The 20,823-nt window shown below is 43.5% G+C and overlaps 1 protein-coding gene across 1 annotated transcript in view; it reads right to left on the bottom strand.

Moving 5' to 3' along the window:
* Positions 1-1,399: 1,399 nt before the first annotated feature.
* IRS1 (insulin receptor substrate 1) overlaps positions 1,400-20,823 on the bottom strand; it is a 56,458-nt gene continuing 37,034 nt past the window's right edge. The window contains exon 2 of the mRNA XM_024564115.3: positions 1,400-2,594. The gene's annotated coding sequence lies outside the window, so the exon portion shown is untranslated. The remainder of the gene's footprint in view (positions 2,595-20,823) is intronic.

The raw sequence follows: 20,823 nt of genomic DNA on the forward strand, positions 1-20,823 counted from the left end.
GAGAAAAGCTAAGTCTCTTCAACAGGAACAAAACACAAGGACTTCGCAGCTAACGTTGCTCAAGATCAACCCTTTGTGGAGCCAGAACATGAGTTCTTTGCCTTCAATACCAGCAACTCCCAGTTTTAAATCGGGAAAGCTTGAAACCACCATCAAACCCAGCTCAGGGGCCACTGGAAGCAGCTTAAATAAGAATTGCTACCCTTACGCTATTTAACTGAACAAAACATCAGAGAAATAGAAACCAAGAGATGGATTTTTCCAGTCTGTTCGTTCCTGTTCTCACCCAATACACGCTGAAAATTCCATAGGCAGAGGTATCTTGGTAATAATCATTCAGAGTTTAGATTCCTTGAGTGACAATGATCAGCTCTACAGGAGACTGATGGGGCTGAGTTTGCTCACTGATTTGCTCAGCTACTTAAGTCCTCGAGGGAGGAGCGCAGGACAGCTTGTTCTGCTACACCACTAGCAAGAGTATGAGTCAGAATACTTGAAAAATGAAAGTTTGTTTGATCAACAAAGTGTTTTTCATAAAAGTAAAAAAAACCCTTTCAATCCGATTTTTAAAAAATTGGTAGTATTCTCTTCTACTAGGAAATGATGTAATTCAGTAAGTTCCTTGAAAACAATGGATTCTTATGACTACAGACCTATTTATCTTAGAAACTGATGAGCATGCAAATGATTAGAATCTGCAACAATGAACATTACACAACAGTCTGTGAAGTACACGCCATCCGGTTGAATCAACAGTAACACAGGCCTCAGCAGTGAGAGGGGGGTCTCATGTCTCTCCACTCCCTTTGGGTAGAGCAGGGGTTCCCCAGCCAGGACACGAGGGGCAGCAGCCACTGCAGTGCACCCCCTACCCTGGCCCCTTCCTTTAGCCTCACCTCTTCCCAGGAAGCACGACCCTGCAGAGAAATAAAATGTTGCTCCTTCCACAGTAGCACTGGGAATGTCCCCTACACAGTTCACACAGACTCAGAAGGAGCCTGACATTGGCACTGATTCACTTAACTTACAGGAAGTCTCCTGGGAAAAAGGTTTAAAAAAACTCTGTGGGCAGTATTTTTGAGTACATTCGCTGCCATTCCTTTTTCACAAGGAAAAATTCCACGATGTGTGTACTTCCCAAAGAAGAAAGGGATTAACATTTTCACTGCTGGCTAGCTATTTCAATAGCTGGTCACTGGGCCTGGATGGGCTCGCTGGGCACTGAGTTTTATTAACTAGTCACTAATAGGCTAGCACCCAAATAGGCCAAATGATATTCAGCTAGATGATGGGACACTGGCAGTTCTCAGAAAGCATGAGACAAGCTCTTAAAGAAAGTGATTGTAGCCCTGGTCATGATTTAAAAACAAACAAACAAACAAACAAACAAAATTCCCACCTCTTTCTGGATTTTAATTCCTGCTTAGAAGTTAAAGACAAGAACCCACTTGTCTTACCATCTTTCTCGAGACGGTGCAGAAAATGAAATACGCTGGTATGTGCACGGAAGAAAACGGGGCCAATGGAGCGGGAAGCCAACAGAAGTGGGGGGAGGGGGAAAGAAAAGATCAACAGTCTCTAGTTTATTATGAATAGAAAGAAATTTCCAGAATTTACAAACACCCACATTGTTCATTCCAAAGAGAGCTTTCGATTTGAAGCAATCCCCCATGTCTCCTTCTCTGTACAGTATGTACAATGGAAGACTTTGATTTCCTTTTCTTATAACTTTGCTTCCATTCAATTGCCAATTGTAAGCTGACACTTGAAAATACCTAGTAGACTGACTATACCCTTCTTCAGTGTCGTTAACATGGCCTATTGCCTTACAGGAAAAATACAAAATTAAGATCAATTCTTGTAAGGATCTCAGCTCAACACCAGGGCTATATTACAAGAGATAGTATCAGCAAATATAACTATACAATTGAGAACCGTCTATGGCACTATGATTCTTATATTATTTTTCTGAATTACAATCTTAAAACAAGGGTCGTACCCTAGTCTACTCTTGTTAGCCTTGTTTTAAGCATTTGCTCCACTCTTTACAACAGAACATTGCATACCTCAGTTCCACATCAAAAAAAAAAAAAAAGATGTGCGCTGTAAGAAAAGTTACATTTTAATTAAAAAATTACACATATAAATCAAAACCTATGTTAAATATTTAATACTCTCTCCATCCAACGTGAACCATTTTGTGTGAAATAATTTACAACGAGGCTTCGTCGCACACAGTTTCAGCAGCAGATGAAATGTATCTCGTAGATGCAAGGAGAGGAAACCCATTCTCTCGTGGCGTGGCGGTGGGCACATCAGCTCATGTGGCCGGCTGAGTCCTGACGGCTGAAGGTGACGTTTGTGCAGACGCATTGTCCTGGTGTCACAGTGCTTGTTTTGCTTGGCACAATTAAGAACATGCAGTTCAGTCAACGGACTCCTGAGGATTTGTAAAGTAAACAAACTGAAATGGATGCATCGTACCGTCTACTGAGGAGGGAGATGTGAGGTCCTGGTTGTGAGTCATGAAATAGTTCGAGTCTGGGTACCCATGAGTTAGAGGAGGATTTGCTGAGGTCATTTAGGTCTTCATTCTGGAACAAAGAAAAAAGGAAGAATTCATCAACACAGGCATCTCAAAATCACTTTGTTAGGATTTTGCTTTCAAAGGGGGGCCTATCAGATAAACTGAAGTCACAGGCACAAACAGTGCTATGTGCTTAGATAAAATCAACAAACTGTAACTTCTTTTTTTTTCTTTCAGAATGCAAGAGTCCAAAGCAATCACAAACTCAAAATAGTCAATATTAAGTCAGCAAACAAATCAATGTGATTTGGAGGTTTCAGAGGCTTAGCAACACAAAAACACACAACACTTTGATGTTCTTATGACCCAGGCAAAAACGTACATCGCAGGAACTGTGTAACACTGCGACCAGTCGGGGCAAGCAGCTATACAGTCAGGCGATGCCGAACCTTCTTTTGGTTAAAAGTCACCTGCATATTTTAGAATTTCCAGTTGCAAGGCTTAACATTACAACACCTGAAATTGGTTTTTAATGTGCCATTATTTGATGTGAAAATTTTAGGTACAGAAGGAAACCAAAGCAAAGCAGACCAAGTTAATCATTAAATTACAAAAAGATTCCCATTTAGGTCTAATAGAAGTAAGTTATTCCGGCAGAAGCACGTTTCTTTCATGCAGTTCAGAAAGGCAGATCTCAAGGGGCATGATCCCTTCTAGGGGACCCACCTTTTCAACCTCAGGAAGCCTCTTGGGCTCTCAAGTATCATTAGAGTCTTTTTTTATTATTATTATTTATTTTTAGGGAGAGGGGACGGGAGGGAGAAAGAGAGGTAGAAAAATATCGATGTGTGAGAGAAAACACTGATCAGTTAGTTGCCTTTCATACGTGCCCCAACCAGGGATGGAACCCTCAACCCAGGCATGTGCCCTGATTGGGAATCAAACCAACGACCTTTTGCTTTGTGGGATGACACCCAACCAACTGAGCCACACCAGTCAGGGCGAGAGAGTCCTTCTGAGGTCCATTTTTTTTCATCATTTAAAAGTTCTCTATAAATATCCATATTTATAGTGTCCTGAAGACAGTAGTTAATCAATAAACACACGCCGGATTAGTAAAATGGTTGCATGAAATATGATGGAGAATACAAAGTCAAATTCTGCTACAGGCCCTGCTTTCTAGAAATTCTAGAAAGGAAGGAAGGTCCCTGCTCGTAGATAGAATGCAAAGTAGAAAGGGGTGAATTCCACGACAGATGCACTGGAAGAAAGCACTAGAGCAGGGGTGTCACACTCATTTTCACTGGGGCCACATCAGCCTCGCCGTTGCCATCAAAGGGCCAAATGTAATTTTAGGACTGTGTAAATGTAACTGCTCCTTAACGAGGGGCAAGGAGCTCGGCGCTGCCGCCGGATAGAAAAGAGGTACCAGGCCGGATTCGGCCCTCAGGCCTTGTGTTTGCCACCTGTGCTCTAGAAGCACAGAGGAGGGAAAGGACACTCTCAGCTAGGAACAGAAGGGAAGTATGTGGCTGACACATTCGGCTTGGTCTGGAAGAACAAATAGGTTGGGGGTGTGGAAACAGGGTTGTGTTTACGTTGCTTCCATGTTGCATCTCCGGAGCTTAGTACAAGGGCCAGCACGTGGGGGGTACCCACTAAATATGAGCTGAATGAATGACAGGGACCAAGCACACTCCCACCAAGAGCACCTGATAAAACAAGGCCCGGGGTGGTAAGAGTGCCACCAGGGGGTGGGCCCAGCGAACAATGTGGCTTTGTCAGAGCAGGAGACATCTGAAAAAAGGCAGAGGGAGTTAAGTCTACAAGTGCAGCCTGGGGTAGATGGTGAAGAGCCTCGAATGTCAGGTCAGGACACCTGTATAGGGGGGACAAGGACATGCTTTGTGGGATGATCGAAGTGCTCAGTGATAATCCGTGTCAGCTGCGAGGACAGTGATGGATTCCAAAACTCACTCAGGGAGAATGTTGAACATTATGACCCTTTCACTCTCTCTCCTCTTGAAGGGGGGTATGGCCGGCATGGGTCAGCATTCACTATTTACCTAATGGCTCAGGTAAGACAAAATTTACCAAATGAGAACTCTAGTATTATAAGGAGATTTCTGATTATTTTGAAACATTCACTCTGTCCCGAAACAACAGGGAAGTAAACAGCCTCTTTATTTACTTATAAATAAAGACTTGACATGGAAACAGCACATGCAGAAGCAAGCTCCAGGCGCGTCCCGTCGTGGCCAGAGAAACGAGAGCACGTTGCATGGCTTCCACGAGGGAGAGGCTAGCCCGTCCTCAAAGCCCCGGGGAACGGTCTGCAGGTCTCTTAGGGGTTTCAAGTTCCTCCTGAACTCATATTGCAATGTATCAGAACGTCCCTACCGGACTATGCAGATACAGCTTAGCTAACACGGATTCACGGCTCGGGGCCTAAAATGAGATAGGAAGGCCACACTCAGTTCAAGGGCAAAGACCAACAAACTGCTGAATGTGAAGTGAAGGCGGAATGTTACTTTTACATTGGGCTCTCCTCCCGAAGGGCCGAATGAACCGCTTAGCCCAGGGACAAACTGTGTCCAGCCTTGTCATCACATGTGACAACTGGCAAGGGTGCAGGCGGGAGGGGAAAAATCTACAGCTTCCCCAGACGCGGAAATCTGCCACTTCGGGGCACTCAGACGTTATCCCTGAAATTTCCCACGAGTGTGTATGTTCAAATAGGGGGAAATAAAAGGCTCTATCAATTCCACCACGCACCCTCCCTCCAAAGTCTCAGCACCCTATTTGGCGCCGTTTCTCGTGAATCCTGATCAGTACATGTCTCAGCCACGAATGGTAACTACTGGTGCCATCAACTCAGCAGTCCACGCAAAAGTGAAAGCACCTGGGCGGTGACCCTGACGTGAAGGGAATGGGAACACAGGGCAACGAATAGGCAACAGAGGTCCAACAAAAGCTACAAGGAACGTCTGAAGCTCCCACCTGTGTACCGTCATACAGGGGTGTGCGTGTGCGCATGTGCATGTGTATAAACACACATTAAGTTTTGCTACAGGGTAATGACACGGATCTTTAACAGACACCCCTCAGGGAGGCTGTCCTTCACTCCAGCCACCTTGGAGTGACACTTATTCCAATCATGCAGCCATTGTTCAGGGCATTTTTGGAATGCCTTCTCAAGTTTCCATTTCTCTTTTGTGACTGCCTTCTCAGCCTTGGGTATATGCTTTTGAACGGTCGCTATAGCAGCCACTCTTGGCCCTTGTAGGGCCCATTTGATCTTTGGAGACAGCCAAAAAGCTCTGAGAGCCAAATATGGTGAATAAAGGGGCTGATTAAGCTGGGTATTGGTTCCCAGAGAGTTATTATCTGAAGCCAAAGGACTCCAAAACGAAAGTTCCCAAACAGAGCTGTTCACAATTGCTCTGATGAGTTTTACTGGAAAGGGACTCTCATACCATTACCGACAAACCTTAGCATGTGCTTCACGGACTTTAATTCATCTGCCAATATCCTTGCTTCTATACGCACGTAATCAAGAAGGGCTGAGCTTGACTAAAGAACTCACTGGAACAGAAGCAAAGATGTAGATCGTACATTTTTGTAATTTAGGAATTTGGGGGTTTTTTTTAAAGCAATACTCACACTAAGCTCCTGCAGTCATTTAATTCAACAAACATCTGTTGAGTGACGAATAAAAATGCAATGATAAAAATTATGCTGTGCACTAAAAAGGAAGACACGGGTATACATATGTTCAATTCCCTTTATATGTACAACTCCAACTGGCTCACATCAACCACACAGGTGAATATCGCTACACTGTTTTACAAATACAAAAACCCATTTGTAACACACAGAACCTGGACACAAAAAACCCAAAACGTTTCCTTGGAGAAGAACTGTGCAAATATCAAATGGCAATGCTCCTGTGATACATTCTCTCTAGTTACATCATTGGGGAATACCTTGGGAACTCAGAAATATGATGCACCTGTCACGAGATTTAGCAGCAGGAAATTACATTTTGACAAAATTTTATCACCACATCAGCATCTACCGTATCCTTCTGTGTGTCTCCTCGTAAGATAAAACCCACCCAATCCCAATGCCAGTAATGAAAAATGTAATTTTTAAAGCATTATCAAATAAGTCAACACTTGAGCAATACTCCTTGACACCTATGGCTTATTGCGTTACTGTATCCGGGAGGAATTTACATCTTCTGGGCTTGACCCACTAAAACCATGCCTGCTAGAGCTGAAAAACAAACAAAGCTTCTGCTGCCTTTCACACTGTCAACCTACTGATTAGTCTTCCCTGTGAAAGCAGCTGAAAACGGCACCAGGTCACGATATCCGTACAATAGAGGGATCGGCATCCGCCCAGCAATGCATTGGTAAATCACAGCCGCTGGTTCAAAGTTTTTATCTTGTTTTTGAATGCCTTGAAACTTCCTGCCAATTTGTTGAGTCAAGTGCAACATAATTATAAATACTTGGTTAGAGCACTACCAGCAGTTTGTGCTTTTACTAAGAAACAGCAGTAAAATATTGTTAAGTTGCTTGGCTACCGTCATACACTAACATGTAGCCAGAAGGGAAGTCTTCCTCATCCCACTATGCTGGAAAAGAGAAAAGAAAGACTACAGTAATGACTTTTCTTCGATGGAGATCATTGTTTGAAACCTTATATTGTTGATTCAACTAGAAAAATTCATATAAATAAATCCCTCCACTTAAAGAAATATATCAAAACAGCATATTTTTTTATTCTCTTAATATAAACAGCTGTGACTTAAAAAACATTCTTGAGTATCACACAGAAAAATTCTTGTATATACATTATGGTATAATAATAAATGTTTAAATAGGAGAGGAAAATAATATTTTGATCATGTTTAGATGTTTTCCCATTCTTAAAAAAAATCTGCAATGAGAAAATATATGAAATGTTAACCAGCTTTTTAATAAGCCTTCTAGGTATTCCATCCCTTTCCCAAACTCCCAATTCATGACCCAGCAGGAGAAGTGTGGTGGGCTGACAGTAGAAAATGCCTCTGGCTTCCTGGCTTCGGTTTCCAAAACCCAAAATCCCTAAGGGAGTGGCACCGGCCAAGTATTTGGATGAACCAGGAGGGAAAACAGGTGGAAAGGATGCGAGAGCAGACGTTGGTGGGCAGCTAGCTCTGCCTCTGCCGGATGCTGAGCGTGGTACCTGGGACATACACCTCTCCACAGCCATCTCCCCAAGGCTGCTGATGTCTTATTTCAACCGCACACCCCTGCGTGAGCACCGTGCACTTCTTCAGCTGCCTCACTGATGCTCCTGCGGACCATTCACGGTACCACGAATTTAGAGCCAATCAAGTCTTTTGGTGGCTTACATGGTAAAAAACACCTTATTAAACACTGCAAAAGTACTGTTTCTAAGCATAACTGAAATCTCACACATGGGCTGAATGTTGTGTTTTTTTAAAATCATCAGTATCAAATATAGTAATAGTTCTGGTAGTGCATAGGTGTTCCTCATTTTCCCATCACAGCCATGCAATCTCGGCTGGGTAAATGAGGCCACTGGCCCATGTGACGGACTGTGAAACCCCTCGTTAAAGGGGTTTCCTGAGTCAGAGGACAGCAACTCAGGAGGAAGCAGCCCAACCAGCCCAGCTCTGTCAGACATGGGAGTCAACCAAGGACAAAGGGAAGAAAAGCTAAACCCACAGAGCTTCAGGTTGGGACCTGGGAGAATCTCTGCTTGTCACAAGGTACAGCTGGGAAGTGTGGGCACGCTGAGACTCTGGAAAGGGCAGACCTAAGTGCGGAGAAAGCATCCTGCTTTAAAGCCTGAAGACCACAGCCACCAAATTCATACATACATCTGCCTCTCAAGTTAGGATTCAGCTAAAGAACTGAAGTTCGAGGTAACACCAAGATGTTTGCTGCTTTATGTTGAAAGGCGAAAGCCATTTTAGCTAAAGGAAGGAAACCAACATGTTTTAAAACAGACCAGAACTGAGCTGGAAAGACTTGGTTTCATGGTCGTAAATGGCAAAGGGTAACAGACCAGCCAAGCCAGCAGGGCTGCTTAAATAGCACTTTTGCCTGGTGCCAGTCACATGGGAGAGGGATGGTGCAAATAACAAGGATGCTGGCCGGCCCTTCCAGTGCGCAGCGTTGCCAGGGAAGAAAATTCAGACAGCCCTGCCAACATGTGAGAGGCCAGCTCGCTCCAGTTCCCCCTTTGTCCCAGTGAAAGATCTTCTGGCAGGGCTGGTGACTTCAGGAGACCACCAGTGAAGAAAGGCACACGTATTATGAAAAGGGAAAAGGAGAGGGAGTGACTGAGGGGAGCCCATCCACATCAAGCCTGCGGGCTCCCGCGGCGGTCCCACACCGGGGCGAATGCTGTCAGCGGGCGCATTTCTCCCTCCCCAGCAACCACGGCCGGAGGAGGGTCTGGAAACTTTTCAAGAGCGTTAGGGACTTATGGAGAAGACAGATTAAAACAGCAACAACAGCATATGGTTCTCAACAACTAAATGTATTCTGTCAATGATATATTAAGAAAATCTGAACAAACATCCAGAAATCTTTGGAGCCAAAAGATATTCACTTCAGTGATTTCCTATTCTTTTTCCTAACAGGGAGCATGCTGATAAAACAAAAGATAACACAAAGGTAAAGCAAATAACAGCCCCTTCCAAGGTGCATCAAAATGTCTCAAATCACTCTTCTACCAAAATCATAATATGTCCCCGTACATACAAGAGTCAACGCAGAGGAGGTGGGAAAAACAAGCCCTCCACACTTCAAGAGGGGCCACATGTGCTGTGGGCCAGGAAGCTTTAATTTCCACAGAGCTCAACCCAAATAAACCTGGGACTCCAAAGACACGGAGGTAATATGATATCATCTTCCCTACCTGAGTAAGAAAGTCATAAAAGTCAGTCTGTCTTCGGTTTTCACAGGATCTATTTCTTCACTGTTCTCCCTCAGAGGAATTACAGTCCACTTCTGAAGGTTTATATTGTAATTTCATATCAGCTTTTTTTTTTTTTGTAATGTTCAGAAATACAGGATATAGGTTTTATCGGTCTGGACTTTGACACAAACCAGTAGACTGAAATGAAAATCACAACTTAAGTTTACAATGTGATGTAAAAGGTGGTAAAAGGTGTTTGCAATACCGGTTCTGTAATTAGGCAAAAGGAAACCAAGCAGACCGAGTCCCGAGTCCCATTGCCTTTACTTTTTCTGTTCAACACTGAGTAAAGTTTGTATTCTCTGCTCTCTCCCTGGAATTGTATCACAAATCGCTTCAAGAAAGCAAGTGCCTGCCTTGATGTTTGAGCCAGGGTCTCGTTACTCAATTGTTTCTTATCAGCCATCATCAACTTTTCCGAGATAGGCCGGGAAGAAGAGGAGAGAGAACAGTGTGGGCACTGGGGCCCTGCGCCTGCAGCGGGCTGAGGTAAGGGTCATTAACACCACTGACATCACTTTTGGCAGCTGGAGAAAAGGGAAAACCTATGTTTAATCTATTTCCTACTCACCACAAGTTTTAGCTGGAGTCCCCGATAATATGGGTTGTGGTTGACTTTATGGAAGAATTGGGTAATGTTAGAAAAATGTACTGAACTGAACAAGCATCTTTACAAGGAGCCATGAGGTACCTCGTCTGTGTGGCCCTGACCGCCTTCCTGTAGGTTTTCTGGTCGTTAAACTGGTCCAACATAGGACAGAACCAGTCCCAACTGTTCCTAGGAAGTCCCAGCTCAGTAGAAGACTTTCCCTACTACACACACCTAATGAACTTCTCCTGGAAACCATTATCACAGATCACAAACAAAAAGGTGTTAGCCTGTGTCTTCTTTTTTTGCTCAGAGAATACCAAGAGGAAAATGTGGGGAAGAATTTAATCCAGGCTTCTTTGAAGTTAAGGGAGCTGTTCTTCCTTTTGTTTTTTAAAACGGTCTAAATAATAAAAGAACACTCCCCGAAACCAACTGAAACTGGTCATAAATGTATAAGTATAGGGTGGCATATTTCAAATGTATTCAACCCAGTTCTCTTTTGTTCTACCTTAAGAATTCTTGTTGAAGAAATGCACGTCATAAAGACTTCTGGGCCATGACAGCACTTCTTAAACAAAAGTCAATGTTCAGGGGGATGGGAATCTGTGCCATCCATCCTAGATTACGGAAGGCCACAGGTAAGACCTCTGCTGAATTGGGTTACATTAAAGATAAGCTATAGCACTGCTTGCAATAAAGTAATGCAAGAAATGTGTGCTTCCCTTGTGTTGCTGCTACCTGAGTGATATGTGAGCAAGCTGTATGCAATTCTGAATTTGAAAAGTAATGTAGAAAACAATCCAAAATAGGTTATTTTGAGAATAAAGATGGAGCTAACTACATGGCTATTATGCTTTTTAAAGACTGACCAATTTTGACTCAAAACTTATTCCCAAGTGAAAATTTAAAAGGAAACTAAGAACTTAGATGATCTCTCCTTTCATTGTTCTTTTCTCTGTGATTGTGGGCAAGCGACTAACACCCCTAAATCACAAAGTTTTCATCTGTAACATGGGGGTAAACAGTTGTCGCTGATAATACATGAAAAGTTCTTATCATTGTTTTGTAACTCCTCTTACTAAGAAGGAGAAGTCCTTAGATCTCATAACTTCTCCGGATACCTGAATACCTACCAGCCTCAAATGCCCTGGTGGAACTAGGAAGCAAGAATAAAGCCACAGACCAGGCCCAGCAAAGGACTAAAGCTGAAGCCCAGACCAGAATGTGTCTTGGGAAGAGAGACAAAGTTGTTTCAGAGAGAAGGTAAGTATGGAGAAAAGGCCAGAACAAAAAGTTGTGATGGTTAACACTAAAAACAGAACTCTGTGATACAATTTTAGAAAAAGACCTACCTACCTACAAAGAGACCAGCATGGATTAAATATTAGGACAGGTAGCATTAGCATATCTTTGAGCAGCTCTTAAAATATTGTCATCTACAGAGTCACCATGGAAAGGCCATGTTGATGGCTTTCCCAGAAGAAATTAGACACTCGACGCCCCGCTACCCACCCTTTCTAGGCAGCTAACAAAAGACTTACGATGCTAAGTGAAGGAATTTACAAAGAATTCTCATGGCGAGGCTTAAACGGATGTTCAATGAGATTCTTGTGCCCGTTTCCAGTTCTAAAGCGTGTTTCTAATTGCTGGGGGAGGAACGGCAATTGTTTTCGAATTCTTTTCCCAATCTCTCATCCGAAGAAACCGAGCAGGAGTGTGACACAGCCAGTCGGCGCTGCCTGAGTGACTGGACGACAAACTGAAATAGCCGCCAGATGCTCACGTTTAATCGTTGGCAGCTGGATGAGGAGGGAGAAATGGCGAAGATAATCTGGAATAACTGCCAATGTATACATTGCCTGCGTCTCTAAGGTCTTTGAAGCATACAATGGAGCAGATTTCTAACTAACTGGGAACCTTCTTTACTGTCTCAAATAAGAAGTCAAAATTCTTCCAGTTGTCCGAGGGGGGTTAACCTCTCACCCGCTAACTCCAAAGCTCCCGGTCCTTTGCCTTCATCTCTCAAGCCTCACCTTCACTTTGCTCTCGTTCCTCTCTCTTTCCTCCATTACCTGACATCTCAGTCCTTTTCTTTTTAATTTGGGAAGTGACATTTTCTGGAAAGTTCCCTACTTAACTGATTTAGGCATGCTGAATTAAAACTCATCGTGTTATTGGGGTGCAGAGCCAGTTGCCGGGCTCAACTAGAAGTGTCCTGAGGACAGTTGTGCCACGTTCTTCATCAAGAGGTGGTGACAACTCTGAGGTAAGGGAGCCTTCCTGAGAATATTCATCAGTGATCCTGAGAGGCCTGTGAAGGTGACCCTCGGGCCCCCTGCAGAGCCAAGCAGGGGCCACCTGGACCGCAGCTGAAACGTGCTCACTCAGCCTCCAAGCATTTCACTGAATCTCTAGAGCAGTAGTTCTCAGTGTGCATGGGGAGAAAAATGTGTCCCGTCAAGGCAATGCCTGGAAACATTTCTGGGTGTCACAGCTGGGGCTGGCTGGGGGGGGGGGTGGTGAGAGAGATGCTATTGGCACCCAGCAGGTAGAGGCCAGGGATACCACTGCATCCTACAGTGCACACGAAGGCCACCTGCAAAAGGAACCGTCTGGCCCAAATGTCAGTGCTGCTGAGGCTGAGAAACCATGCTCCATAGCTATTGCCTTTAGCTGAGGAAATATAAGAAGCCACCAAGCATGCTTGTCCACTGTTTCTAGGGTCCACGCCAGTTCCAGGGAAGGGTGCAAAGGAAGAGGAACTCCTGTTCTGAGGTCTTCCTGTATTTCTGACCAACCGTCACCCATGGCTTCAGGGTCCCAATGGGTGTGCCCCTTGCTGACTGCCTTTCCCAATTTATCGTTTGTGGAAACATCCCTCTGCTAGTTAATGTGATGAACCAGTCCTGGCCCATGTTTTCCTATGTCTCTCCTCCAAAGGAAAGCAGGAGCCTTCTGGATGCAATGAAAAGCAATGATGAGAGAGGGGAGAGTACTGGGCACCAGCTTGAGGAAGAGTAGCGTGGTGAGATGCTGCTCTACCTGCTCTGACTGTGAGAAACATACCAGCCCCACGGGGAAACACATTTTATCGCTCCCGGGTTTGTGTCTTTGCCCACCTTAGCCAGGAGTTTCTCTACAGTCTCGGACAAGTCATTTGATCTCATCTGCCTCTGCAATTTAATAAAATTGAGAAAATAGCTAGTCTTTGAAATCATTTGCAAAAAACTGAGTGAGATAAGAGAAGGGCATTGTGAATAAGAGACATTTGACTTATGTTACTAGTCACTATTTGTTATGCTCGGTGCTCTCAAATATCTGGGAGAAGAAAAAATCAAGGAGTAGGTCCCCTCTGTTGTGATAGTCAAATTTTAAAAATTCATCCACTAATTTTGCTCTCTGAGGGATTACTCCTAAGTCAGAATACTGTTCCCTAGCAGGTTTTTCTTTGTGCTTTTTGTTTGTTTTCACTTTATGAAATGAGTAACCACCTTGGAAAATAATTTATTACAAAAAATAGTCAAAGGCTGAGACAGAAATCCCAGTTGCTGTTTCTAAGTATAAGATGTCTTCCCAGGAAGACACTTTTTGGTCTCTTCTCCCTAAACTTAAACTTGAATTAAAATAGCAGGGTGGGAGGGGAGGGGGAAGGGCACATATACCATCTCAATAAGAACACACAGAGTTCTAAATTCTAAAAATCAGACAGTGAACAGAAAATTGATTGATTTCCAGGTGGTTAAGTCCAGAGTTTTTCAGAGTGAACCATAAGGCAGTGGCAATAAGGACAGATCCTCTTTAAATATAGCCACAGAAGCTGTTGTGGCCCCAAACTACACAAAGAAAACAACAGCTTCCATTCATTCTAGACCACAGCCCGAGATGCTGACCAAATGCCTTCAAAATAAAACCTAACCACACAATTTTGCCGTTACTATCGAACAGCGACAGGCTATAATTAACACTTAATTAACAGCCCCATGATGAACTTTGCTTAATTATGCCCCAAAATTGCATTTTTTCCCGTAAAACCATGTCACAAATGGGCAATGGCCTGCGAGGCTGTGCATTTGGTTTGTCCGCTCTTTCCTGCCAAAACACTGTAAGGAAGAGCGTGACTACAGAAATGTCTGTGTCAAGCCTTAGTTCTTCAGAGGTGCTCCTCTGTCTTCCTGTCCCCCACTCTGAGCTCTCCTCACTCCCAAACCATAAGCAGTGCCCACCGGGGCCCACCAACACAGCCCCTGAGCCTAACACACCATTTAACGCCCAGCAGAAACAAAGGCCTTCCCAGAGTCTTGCAAACAGAGGCGCAAGGACGGAGAGCAACCAGGTCCTTGCTCATTTCTCATTCTAGAGCAGAGCAAGAGAAAGTCAATAGGGAGGTGACCTGAGAACCATTTGACATAAGTAAATAAGAAAAGACCCTTCACCACGGTGGCCTGTCTCCTGTTGGCCATTTAGTGGTTTACTGGCATTTCTTCCAGGGACAGATCCAAGAACTCAACCAAAATTCAACACAGCAAGTTTTCCCCACCTGAGAGTTCTATGAAAGCGGTAAGTAGGGTGGTGCAGTAACCAACCAAAACATGCATCTGGATGACGATTATTCCAACTTTTGTTTTAGATGCTCCATTCCTATTTCTACGGGTGACTTCCACTATACACATATGAAGGGTTCATGGGTTCACATGAACAGAACGCTCAAAGCAGCTCCAGGCCTGGGGTTATGAGCACTTCCTTGATCGGGTGATTATTGTTTAGAGCTAGAAGCATCATTAAATGAGTTGCCTAAGCTCATGAAACTGGTTAGCAGTAGCATGAGGTGAGATTGGGGTTCTCCTCACCTCAGAGTAATATTCTTTCTACCCACGAGTCTTTAAAATCTTATAAGAGCCCCCAACTATTTAGGAAAGCAAAATGATCCGAGTAGAAGAAAAAAACAGGTTGATATTCGGCACAAATACAAAGCAAGATTTCTAGCAGCCAATTCATTACTACAAAATGGGGACTTCTATAGGTGATAGGAATAAACAGAGAGCAGAAAAAGATCCCCTCGAGTTTCTGCTGACTACAGATTTTTTGTAAATAAAGAATACACAGCCATTTAAAGTTGACCCTTGGACAACCCAGAAGTTAGAGGTTCTAACACCCCATGCAGTTAAAAATCCATGTACAACATTTGATTCCCCCCAAACTTAACTAACAATAGCCTGTTGCTGACTGGAAGGCTTACCGATAACAAAAACAATTGATTAACACATATTCTGCATGTTATATGTATTGTACACTGTACCATTACAATAAGCTTGAGAAAAGCAAATGTTATCTAGGAAATCATAAGAGAAAAATACATTGACGGTATTTCTTGAAAAATATCCGCATATAAATGGATCTGCTCAGTTCAAACCCATGTTGTTCCAGGGTCAACAGTATTTCAAAATATTTTAATGTCACGGGTATTAAATTTAAGACAGAGAAATATTTCCACTACACTTGGTAACACCCAAGCCATTATTATGGTAGTATGTCCAGTTTTGGTCTTCACTGGTAGGACATACTAGTGATAAGTAGAGAGAAAAATAACAACCAAATTATGAAGGGGTAAAAGAAAGTGGTGCTTCTCAACTTGAATATGCTTTGGGTCTCCTGGGGGTTTTATTGCATATTTGGGGTGGGGCTCCCAGGACACCCCTGTGCTGCTTGCCGGTCAGAAATAGCAAAGCAGCAGAGAACCTAAAAGGAAAAAGGAAACATGCCACTTAATTTATATAAAAAATAGTAAGAGGGTATGACTGGGGACTTGTAAGGATCGCTACACTGTAGTCATGTGTTCTCCATCTCCATAGGGTGAATGTGCTTCCATTGTAGAAACAGCTTTAAATGGACACATGAAGATAAATTTCCAGGCGGAACGGGTCCTAGAAGGGTTAACGGGAGAAGAATGAGAAACCCCTGCCCAGGGTAACACAAAGAAAGATCTGGAAGATTGCATTGAGGACACTGGAGACACAACAATAGTTAGAATTCCTTAAAAGACTCCACACTGATGGGTTTTACCCTACTGAATGTTCAGGCTAAGGGAGACTTTGAATCCGGGACTGGGACAACGGGGGTGGAAACTGTGACCCCATACATCTCTATCTTTGCAAACTGAATGCAGATCACTGGGGAGGGCCACGTGTGTTAGCTCACAGATGATAACAGAACCATCCCCACTGAGCACTAATGCACCCTCCCCAATCTTTCTAAGGAACAAGGATGAGTCCATGTGCAGACGACTCATCCCCAGAACCACAGTTTTGTGCAGAGGACGAATCCAGAACTGGCACGTTCTATAACATCAGGGAAGCAGCAAAGCCGTAACGATTCAAAGGTATCGAAATTTGGAAAAGACTAACAAACAAGCAGAGGTGTGTGGGCTAGGAACTGCCCTTCCGGGCAGTGGATAGCAGCGCGATGGTCCTCATTTCTACAGGCAGGCAGACAGCCCAAGTCCAGAGCATGCCCTTCCGTTCAATTTATTAGGAAGTCAGTTTACAAGACTGTCTTCCCCAACAATGAGGTTTACAGCAGGGCACAGGCCTTCACCATTCGATGGCAATTTCAGGCACAAGGCCTGACCCTGTGCTCTGACCAGGACCTGCGGCATTACTAGTCTGCAAGCGAGGCCCAGACAAGGCAAGCACGCATTGCTAACGGCTTTAGGAAATGATAGGAAAATGATGATGTGGCCAGAGACACTCCCCAAGAGCTAATTCCCAAACCACTGCTGGACAGTGCAATTCACACGCAATTCACACATGTTGATTTCCTAACCAGTTGAGACAGGTGAGAATACATTTTACCAGGGGCTGTGGGATGCAACAGGAATGGCCCTATCAGTGGGATCCACGCAGCCCCCAGACAGTGGCGAGACCCTCACTCCCCACCCTACTCCCTGGCACTCAGGCACTGATCCACCTCACTGAGCTGCACTTTCCTGGGATTCCCAACCCATGCTCTTGACCACAAATTTATACACAATGCTATACACGTGGTAAAATGGTGCTAAAAGTGCCCAACTCCTTGGGTTGTTGTGAGGATTAAATGAATGGTGACTGTAAAACTCAAGGCACAGTTTCCTACAATTAAGCAATTATACAAATGATTAATTCACTGCATCCAATGGCAAGAAGACACCAGGAACCATAATGGGAGGGGACAGGCAGAAAGAGGAACTGAAAGGGGAAGGAAGGTGCTGGACGCTCTCTGCTCTTTGCAATACCGCTGACACATTTACAGAAAGGAGCACCTCAAAAGTGGTGTCTTTGAAACCCCAACAGTTACACTCACTGTGTGGAATCCCGTCCAAGTCACAACTATTTTATCACTGGGTATGAAGGTGCTTCCTACTTTGCTTTGAAGTTGCCATTTTAATAGTTGATCCACTACTTAAAGTGCATTATCCTGAGCAATTATAAAGCACCCTGAAGTTCTGTGATCTGCACTTTTAAACTTCATTAGCTGAAAGGTACAATTATAGCGAGGCATAGTAGGGTCACACCATACTCCACACATGCCGTGAAACTTAGTTTTCTGAGACTGTGAATAAAGTTTCATTTCATGAACAACGCTTACCACGTTGCTCTTGAGGTTTCTTATGTCTAACTTTCTACTTGATTTACCAGTGTTTGATACATAATTGGCACACAATGAAAAACTGTTTATACTGTCTCAAAAAGCAGCTATACAAAAATCATATGTACTCACACACATATTCTAAGGTCCACATGACTTGATTAAGGGTAATTTCAGCCCAAGAAATTCAGGTTTTTGTGAAGTTTCCCTCACACTGGACAAGGAGTAACGTAAGGGGCATTTGCTAACCTTTTCAAAGTGTTATCTCCTCCTTCTGATAAATATGTATTTTAAAAAAACTCAACCTAATTTTAATGCTACAAATTAAATAACGTGACTATTAAAATAAAGCCATTTTCATATTGATTATAATTGTTTTCTAATTATACCTGTATCCTCCTTACTCCCTGAATATCTGAGGAAACCAGAAAACCATTCCTGAGGTCGACACATCACATACGTGCTCACACACTCACACACACACACACACACACACACACACACACACACAGAGCCACTCTCGGACCCTGTCAACGACAAAGCCAACATCCGTTACACGTCAGGTACTGCCTGGGAGTCTGAATGTGCATTACTTCATTTAATCCTGACAACCACCTGAGATTGTGTAAGTATTCCTGTTTTAAAGACTAGATTCAGAAAGGAGGAGTAGATTCCTCAAGGTCTCAAAGCTAGCAAATTTGGGAACTGTGATTCACAGCCCCTGCTCTCCACCACCAATTTACAGACAATGCTAGAAAATGCAGGGTGGAAGAGTTGTCAAACCTCTCATCTAAATGGAGTCCCTGGCACACACAAAGTTCTTTTTATGAAAGGAAACAGGGGCTACGCTTCGTGTTTACAAAGGGTAATGAGAAATTACACAGTGAAATGCCATTCCGATAAATCTAAACTAACTCAGCTAAAACCACATTTCATATAACAGCCACCTGGACATCACAAATACCTTCACTTCCGGAAAACAGCCTGCAAAAAAGATTGCCGTCATGAAAGCATCGCCTGTGAAAACACTAAATGCGAAATCTCTCATTTCTTGGAGTCTAGACAGTAGTAGATGCAAGCCACTGGGCGGGACTAATCGATTCTGACAAACACACATAAACAGAGCCAAAAGGTAAAGCGGAGGCCTGACATTTACTGGCCCCATAAAACAGAAATCCTTTCCCTCTAGGACCAGGGCAAGATTTGGTACACTCTGGGATATTTTTACCCGACAACTTTTCCTTCCGTCCCTTATTTAGAAAGCCAAAATAAAACCGAGGAGAAGTACACTTACAGAGTCAAAAGCCATGAGCTATAATAGGTAAAGAAAAGCCCTTTTCCATTAGAAACCAGGAGAGAACAGAAGATTAAAAGGCAATCACACACAGCTGCCTCTCCCTTCCCAATTGTTTACATTCTTAGATATCCACTCTTTAAAAGTACTCCCTCTGTAGACCAAAACGGGCTGTACTCCGAGGAGGGGAAAACAATGATGTCAGCTTTAAGATATTATACAGTTTACACGTAAACAGAGCTGAGTTATGAGCATTATTCTAGTTGGCAGCAACTGATCGGAATGGCTCAACTGAAGAGTTCTAATTTCATTCATCTCATAGTCTTCAGGAAACTCCAAAATCTATGAGGTCTGTCAGGAAGGTACCGAGCCATGTAAAATGAAAAATACATTTACTGAAGAAGATACAAGACACAAGAAACATTGCACACAGGACAATGACGCCTCAGTCCCCTTCCAAGTAGACACCTTGGAACCTCACACAGTTCCAATGGCCATCCACTGCCCTGTTGTATTTTCCTGAATCTCTTCCCTTTCAAAGATGATTTTAGTTTTGGGAAAAGCCAGAAGTTGCAGGGCCCCAAATCTGGGCTGCAGGGGGGCTGAGTCACCTGGGTGATTTAATGTTTTGCCAAAATACTCTGCACGATACGTGATGCATGAGCGGGCATGTTGCCATGATGAAGCTGCCAATCACCAGCTGCCCACAGCTGAGGCCTCTGAACCATCCAGATAGGTTCCGCACAGGAATGTTCAAGCTCAATGCAAAATCCGATGCAGATTCGTTGCTCTACTCGCTCAGTCATTTTGAATGCAATGGCCACACAGTACACAGGCTCACTCAACAGCACCCACAGCCCTCACTGACTAGTATAGTGAAGTCGTCACTGTTCATGCACGCGCATTCTAGTCCACTCTCCTTGGCTGCCAGGTTACATTGATGTCACGCAAACTGTTCTCTTCATATTAACAATGGCTGGACTTTTTCTGGACAGACCTCATCATATACCTAACCTTTAACATGGTATCTAGTTTGAGTGTATGTTCCCTATTATAAGATCCAGGATTCAACTGGTTTAACAAATAAAAACAATCCAAAAAGCTTCTTCAAGGTGAACTTGGGTGAATCTGGATCTGATGACCTTGGATGCAATTCCTGGGGTGGGAGGGGAGGGACACTCTATCCCTTCATCCTCTACTTTTCTCTTTCCTCCCCCCAACCTTTTTTCCTTTCCCAAAATACCTCCTCTCTGTCAATTAGTGCCAACCATAAATACTTGTCAGCATCATTATTGATGCTCGGGCTTAGAGAACTGGGTGGCTCCAATTCAACACTATCTATTTCTTTTTTTTTTTTTTCTTTTTTTTTTTTACTTTCTTTTTTTTTTTTTTTTAAATATATTTATTGATTATACTATTACAGTTGTCCCATTTCCCCCCCCACTCCACTCCATCCTGCCCACCCCCCTCCCTCCCACATTCCCCCCCCATAGTTCATGTCCATGGGTCATACTTATAAGTTCTTTGGCTTCTACATTTCCTACACTATTTTTACCCTCCCCCTGTCTATTTTCCACCTATCATCTATGCTACTTATTCTCTGTACCTTTACCCCCCTCTCCCCCTCCCACTCCCTTAATGACAACCCTCATGTTCTAGTTGTTTGCCTAGTTTGCTCTCATTTTTGTTTTATGTGTGGCCATTAATAACTGTGAGTTTGCTGTCATTTTTACTGTTCCTTTTTTTGATCTTCTTTTTCTTAGGTAACTCCCTTTAACATTTCATATA

Source organism: Desmodus rotundus, chromosome 2, assembly GCF_022682495.2.
Source record: "Desmodus rotundus isolate HL8 chromosome 2, HLdesRot8A.1, whole genome shotgun sequence".
NCBI classification, from domain to species: domain Eukaryota; kingdom Metazoa; phylum Chordata; class Mammalia; order Chiroptera; family Phyllostomidae; genus Desmodus; species Desmodus rotundus.